This window comes from Anser brachyrhynchus (genome assembly GCF_964034855.1).
Source record: "Anser brachyrhynchus genome assembly, chromosome: 3".
NCBI lineage: Eukaryota > Metazoa > Chordata > Aves > Anseriformes > Anatidae > Anser > Anser brachyrhynchus.
This window is the reverse complement of record NC_137696.1, coordinates 108,740,344-108,747,722: the sequence shown is the minus strand read 5'-3', so window position 1 is coordinate 108,747,722 and position 7,379 is coordinate 108,740,344. Positions and strand designations below refer to the sequence as shown.

Sequence of the window (7,379 nt, the reverse complement as noted above, 5' to 3'; positions counted from 1 at the left end):
GAATTTCTAATAACTTTGCTTGATGGCAAAAATGAAGCCAGTCCCATCCCCCAGTTTTACATGATTTACAGAGTGAACTTTTAGTACAATTTAAGAGCCTGAGTGAAAAACCTAGTGCTGAGAGACAGTTTGCCAAACTATCTGACTAAGCTGGGGTAGTCAGCCAAGTTCAGTATCTGCTAGCTGATGATGAATGGTGACGTCTCAGTGCTCGCTCAACATCTGTCTGCCTGCTTCACTTCTAATTGCATACCCATGGATAACTGCTAAGAAGGGCACACCAGATTCCACTGCAATAATATAACATGGCCTACACACGAGAGTGAAAGATTAGGTAGGTATGCCTATGCTGTGTATTTAAATAGGCCTTCAACAGATGTCTGGTTTACTGCATGTGGGCATACCCCACTCAGGATTATTGGCTGTCTAAACCTCTCTGTGGTAATAAAGGAGGATGTGCTTTTGCTTGTCACTGTAGTTTTATTGAGTTAGTGGGAGGAGTCAGCAGAAATGCTTCTTCTTATCAACCAGAAGAGCTGTACTTGTTAATAGATTATGGAATATGAAGATAGGCTCACTATGACATGTCTTCCTCAGCCACCTCTCTTCCACAGATTAAGACAAATATATCACACTATCTGCTGATGTATGTAACTGTCACCCGACACTTTAAAGCAGAGAAACAATTTTTTTGAGTTGTCTGTCATTTTCCTTTTCTGTAATTTTGCATGTTCTTTGTTTGTTTTTATATAATTTTTACAGGGATTAAATAGATAGTTTTGTGTTTTTTTCTAATTACAACTTATTTTATTTTTATAAATTACAACCCATTCCCCTGTGTTGGTCTAAAACTAGAGAACTCACTTGCTATTCCCTTATTTTTTCTGTGCCATACTTTTTCCATCAGTATAGCAGCATCAACAGACTCAAAATACAGGCAAGGGAAATGTGTAATATGAAACAGGATTTGCTAAAACAACACCCTCTATTATTTCTTACAGAATCGAAACGGGGTAAAGGGACTCCAGGAGGTCATATAGTCCCCTCTCCTCTGCCTCTTATGCCTTTTATCAAGTCCCTTTCCTTCAGCCTTCTAACCCTTCCCTTTTTACCTGTTACCTCTTCCTTTCTTTTCTTTGGCTCTTCCTCTGCTGTGTCTTACCTAAGTGTTGATCTGTATGTATTAAAACAGGCACACAAGAAATCCTGACTCACAATGATAGCTCATCTGACTGCAATGGTAGCAGAAAACTGTGTCTCTAGTTTTTAAATTAATGGGGAAACAGATTTCATCTATGCTTTCTTCCCAATGCACAATGTTAGCTGTGGAGTTATAGCAACATGGAGTAACAATAAAACAATGATGACATTTATAATAACAGCTTTAAGACTTCTGGTTTGCCAATGTAGCTCTGAGTCTGCAAGTATGCTGTTTTGTGCTATGGGGAATCTGGGCCTTTGTGTACCAAGACAAATGACTTCCAAATTGGAATACAGCTATGGACTCAGGCTCCATTGTGAGGGTTAATTTTGTTTCACTCAGAAATAATTATTGCTGGCTTATCTAGACTAGCAGAAGCTTGGAACAGCAGAGTACTTCACTCTTCCTGGCACAAAGACTGTTGTGATAATATAAGTTATATAAAAGGTGCCAAGCTAAAGCAGAGGGGAAATAAAACCATCAACAGAACAGTGACTTTAGCCACCTTTCCACTGCCCAGATTACTTTCCCTAATTTATTACATTTACATTGACAACATTCTATTCTGACTGGTAGCTTGCAGGAAGTCTTACTCGTCAGCCTCCCACCAGAGAAGGAACCGGTGACCCAAAATGTGGTATATTTTTTATGACACTAATTAAAATTGCATGAGTTGTGTTAGTCCTTGAACAGTAGAAATGGCCTGCAGCAAAGAAGCCTCTTTCAGGGAACCCTGCCCAAAAACTAACACCCAGCTCCCAGTCAGCTTTAACAGAGATTCTTCCCACTAGCCCCAGAAATTCTGAGCTTAAAATTACATGAAAACACCACACTCCTAAAGAACGTGGCAACACTTAGTCAAGGAGTAAATGTTTTTTGAGTGGTAAGAGCTTTTAAGGTTGCCCTGTGGTTCAGTTGAGTAATAGAGGTGTGACTAAACTTGCTTACTCAGTGATGAGCTTGAAACAAGCCTGTCAGAGAGGCTTGTGTTCTTGGGCTCTCAGCAACCTGCTGCCACGCTGCTGGTGCATCTTATGCGCAGAGGAGCTAGCTTGCGCATGCTGCAGTGGACAATGCCTCCATACACTGAACACATGGTTGACATACTCTCCTGTGTGTGATCATGCCACTTGTCATTTCCTCCTTTGCTACAGGTGCCTCCAAATCCCACGTGAAGCTCAGCCTGGCACTGGCTGATTAATAGACAGGTGTCTAGCTGGGGTAAGAAGTTATATGATTAAAGAGATTAAGTTATAGAGCAGGATTAAATATTCAGAAGGAGTGCAAATCACTCCTGTGAGTTTTGCTGAAGGCCCAGAGTGATTTATCTGCGTATCAGGAAGCAAAGGAAGAGGATGGTAGTAGAAATAAGGGAGAGCTCATCAGAAGTCAGTTTAGTCCTAAGCTTCTTGCCCAGGAACGCAAATGGTTGACCATGTGTGGAGGAATGAAAAATAAGTTCCAATGAGACAATATTGAACAGTGTGGAAGACCAACCAGAATCTGAAGGATAATATCTGGTCTTTCCTAGCCAGCTTTACCTTAACTAGCCACTCACAGTCTCTTTGCAAAACACCTGCAACCAAATCAATCAATCAATGCCACCTCTCTCTCCTGGCCCTCTCCCACTCCCTACCCCAAAAATATAAACAACCTAACCTCAGGTCTCCTATACCTCTTGTGGTTTGCTCTTATCTTTCCACTTTGGAAAGACTGGAAGCTATTGTGTGGATAATTATATTTCCATTTCACATTAAAGCATTGGCTTAGTATGATTGCCCCCCAGGATTTGCTCTTTTTTGTTTAATCCCTTTACTACCTTTCTGATACACCTGTGCTCATGAATCTAGGGTTTTTGAATTCTACCAGGTGGTGGCAGTGATGAACTGATGTTACCTAGCTCTCCAAACCCTGTTGATATAACAATAATAATAAAGAATGTAGGCAAACAGGTTAGTCCTTTAGGGCTCAATTTTTAACACTGGGGCAGGGGGAGGATTTAGTACGATATTAATTAGAATTGCTTGGTCAAATCCGTCAGCAAAACTTTGACAGTTTATCCTGAACTAGTGACTCCAGTCTTCAACTTTGCAGAATTTTTAGATAGGGTATAGCAAAAGAAGATTGGAATATATTCTGAATATATTATGAGTATTTACTGGTCATGGTGAAAGCTGCTTTTGTGTATTTCTGAGTCACTTCCCTCAAGATGTGAAAACAGTTTCAAAAGAAAGAAACACTAAAACAACCATGTAAAAGAACAACTTGGTGTATGTTCTGTATATAAAATGCATATATTGTAATTACATGTAGAATATTTTGTCATTATTTTCATTCCAGAAATTAATTTCTCACCTCAGTTGGAGAATAATAGCTCCATTTAAATAATGGATACCTTTAATTTTCTTTGAATACTTTATCTTGCAACTAAGGTACTAAATGTGTAGGAGTGTCAGTGTAGAAGACGGGGTTCCCCAGAACCTTCATGTAATATATTATACTTTTCTGAATCTAAGAAGAATTTAAAATCTTTGCTTTTATTTATAATTATCAGTAAGATTGTTTCAAGAGCTCTCAATACCCATGTGTAAGAAAGCAAGCAGGGAAGGCAGGTATCCAGCATGACTGAGCAAAGACTTGCTGGGCACACTGAGGTGTAAGAAGGAAATGCACATGCAGTGGAAGCAGGGACATGTGTCCTGGGAAGAGTATGTGGATGCTGTCCGGACGTATAGGAATGGGATCAGGAAAGCCAAGGCACAGATGGAACTGAACTTGGCAAGGGATGAAAAGAATAATAAGAAGGGATACTACAGACACATTGGTCAGAAAAGAGAGGCCAAGGAGGGAGCACCATCTCTGATAAAGAAGAAAGGAGAACTGGTAACAGCAGACGTGGAGAGGGCTGAGGCACTCAGCAAGTTCTTTGCTTCAGACTTCACTGCCAGTCAGGCTTCCCACGCCTCTTGTTTCCTTGAATCTTTCAGTTTAGGGCTGGGGGGCAAAGTCCCTCTCACTGTAAGCAAAGATCAGGTTCAAGGCCACCTGATGAAACTGAATAGGTACAAGTCTAGGGGGCCCAATGACATGCATCCCAGGGTACTTACGGAATTGGCCGAAGGAGTTGCCAAGATTCTCTTCATCACACTTGAAAAATCATGGCAGTCAGACAAAGTCCCTGGTGATTGGAAAAGTAGAAACATCGCTCCCATTTTTAAAAAGGGTAGAAAGGAAGGCCCAGGGAACTATAGACTGGTGAATTTCACGTCTGTGCCTGGGAATTTCATGGAACAGGTCCTCCTGGAAGCAATGTCAAGGCACATGCAGGACAAGGAAGAGATGTGAGACAGACAGCATGGCTTCACCAAGGGCAAATGATGCCTGAATAATCTGGTGGCCTTCTATGATGGAATGACTGCATCAGTTGACAAGGGAAGACTGACAGATGTAATTTACCTGGACTTCTACAAGGCCTTTGACACAGTCCCACATGACATCCTGATCCCCAGATTGGAGACAGATGGGTTTAAAGGGTGGACCAGCCAGTGGATAAGGAACTGGCTGGGTGACAGTAGTCAGAGAGTTGTAGTCAACAGCTCTATGTCCAGGTGGAGGCTCGTGATTAACAGTGGCCCTCAGAGGTCCATCTCTGGACTGGTGCTGTTTGATACATTTGTCAATGATATAGACAATGGGATCAAGTGCACTCTGTTTTTGTTTGCAGTTTGCAGATGACACCTAGCTGAGTGGTGCAGTCAGTACAACAGAAGGAAGGGATGCCATCCAAATGGGCCTGGACAAGCTTGAGAATTGGCCCCATGGGAACCACATGAGGTTCAACAACTCCAAGCGCAAGGTGCTGCACATGGGTCAGGGCAATTGTGCTGGTTTTACCTTGCTAGGCAGCTGAACTCCACCACAACTGCTCTCTCTTCTCCCTTCTCAGAAGAGGGGAAGAAGAAAAGAAAACCTTTTATTGCTGAGTGTGACACCATATAGTATGGAATATCCCTTTGGTCAGTTTAGGTCAGTTCCCCTGGTGATGTCCCCTCCCCATCACTTGCCCACCCCCAGCCTGCTGGCTCTGGGGGGGTTGGAGGGAGTCCTGATGTGGTGCCAGCACTGCTCAGCAGCAGACACAACACTGGTGTGATACCACTGCTGTTCTAGCTACAAGTGCAGAGCACAGCACTGTATGGGCTGCTGCAGGGAAAGTTAACATCCCAGCCAGACCCAGTACAGCACTCCCAGACAGGAGCACAGACTGGGAGAAGAACTCATTGAGAGCAGCCCTGTGGAGAGAGACTTGGGGGTTCTGGTAGACGAAAGGCTTGACATGAGCCAGCAGTGTGTGCCTGCAGCCCAGAAGCCCAGCACACAATCCTCAGTAGGGCAGCTTGTTGGACTGCTACCAGCTCCCCTTCCAGCTGCTAGAGGCCTGGGACAGCATCCCCTATCCCTCTGAAGGTCTGGCAATGTGGGGGCCTGCAGTCTTGTAGGCCTTTTGAATAATTTCATAGGAAATGTATGAGTAATAATTTTAGTCTCCTGCAAGAGCAAAGTCGCAAAGCATTTTTATTACCGCTGCCTCCAACCCAACATATTTGTTCTTCTCAGCTCAACATCTCTGGCATGCTCTGGGCTAAAATCCTGCTTTCAGTTCTCTTGGAGCTTCACTATTGTATGTGTAAAAGTGCGACCTTCCCATATTCACATATGGGTAACAATCAGAGAGACACTTTCCTCAGAGTACAGAAGGAAGATGTGCAGGAACCATGAGGAAACCAGTCTTTAGACAGTCCTTGACAAGCAGAGCTTGAAACATAAATGTATTTCCCTCTGGAAAATTTTTATTATCAGTCTTTTTTTTTTTTTCTTCTTTTTTTCCCCTTTGAGTTTAAGAGGAAGGGTATTTCATACCCAAAATAAAAATGAAATGAAATGAAATGAAATGAAATGAAATGAAATAAAATAAATAAAATAAAAATAAAATAAAATAAAATATAAAAAGAACCAGCTTACCCCATTCCTCCCCATCCCCCACCCCCCCACCCCCCTCCCACCCAAATAAACAGCAGTAAGGTTTAGGGAGGTGCTGCATAGTTTTGCAGTTTTTCTCTTCCAACCACCCAGGCAGAACACCTCCCCCTCATTTTCTTATTTTATTTATTTATTTATTTTTCCCAGAAGGGCAGAACACTGACAGCAACAAAGTGCAATGTGACTTAAAAGATGAAATGCTTGCCTTCCTCTCCACCCCCTCATTTTGGTAGTAGTTGACTAACCGGTAGCATAACCACTGTAATCACACTGTAGTTTGCACAGTTCTGCTGAGACAGAATATTGCTGGACTTTGAGCCAAGAATTGATTTTTATGTCCCCAGAGTCTTCAAGTATTGAACACAACTCTGCTGATACCAAGACTGTTTCTGTGTGTGGAAACATAAAAAGAGAAATCTGTTTCAGGCCTATGTGTGACCACAGAGGAGAAGAGGCAGGGTACGTGTCTATCAGGGCTAGCAGGGACTCCGTTCAACAGCTCACTTTAAAAGTGACGCTTAAACAGGTACAAGGGTGTTTGAACTGTATGGTGCTTACATCCATCTGCTCTTTGATCATGTTCAACCATAAGCTGCAGTTTAAAAACCTGATTTCCATTTTGCTGAACACCTCTTTATACAGGTAAATCCTGTCTTCTACATAGCATGAGGATTAATGCTGTAAATCCATAGTTTGAGAAAGACAAATTTCTTAGGGGAAGATAGTTTCTCAAAAAAAAAAAAAAAAAAAAAAGCAGAGAAGCTTTTGGGCACAGACACTCAAAATTATAGCAGTTAGTGTGAAATGCTAAGGACTTTCTCAAAATCTTAACTTCTCCACCCACACCCACCCAAGCTACACCCACAGCAGGTGACTTCAAGACAGGACTCTGCTCTAATCCCTGTGAGACACGAGAATTAGTCTCCTAAAGCCACCAGGAGGAGTTTTGTGACTTTTACTGCTGAAGGGGGAAATGTGATCTCCTAACCCTTCCCCGAGATTTGGTGCAAATTCACAAAAGGCTGACTGGATCCACCTGTCTGTTTAGCACTTTCCTAATTTTTTCACAGTGCTGTTGACTTGAAACTGATTTACTCAAACAGCCTTTCACACAAACATGGCTGTGAACAACTTCACA

General features: G+C 42.3%; 1 long non-coding RNA gene across 1 annotated transcript in view; it reads left to right on the top strand.

The window, feature by feature from the left end:
• Window positions 1-280: 280 nt before the first annotated feature.
• Window positions 281-7,379, top strand: part of LOC308193286 — a 41,742-nt gene continuing 34,643 nt past the window's right edge. Inside the window, exon 1 of the long non-coding RNA XR_013949520.1 lies at window positions 281-334. This is a non-coding gene — a long non-coding RNA (uncharacterized lncRNA). The remainder of the gene's footprint in view (window positions 335-7,379) is intronic.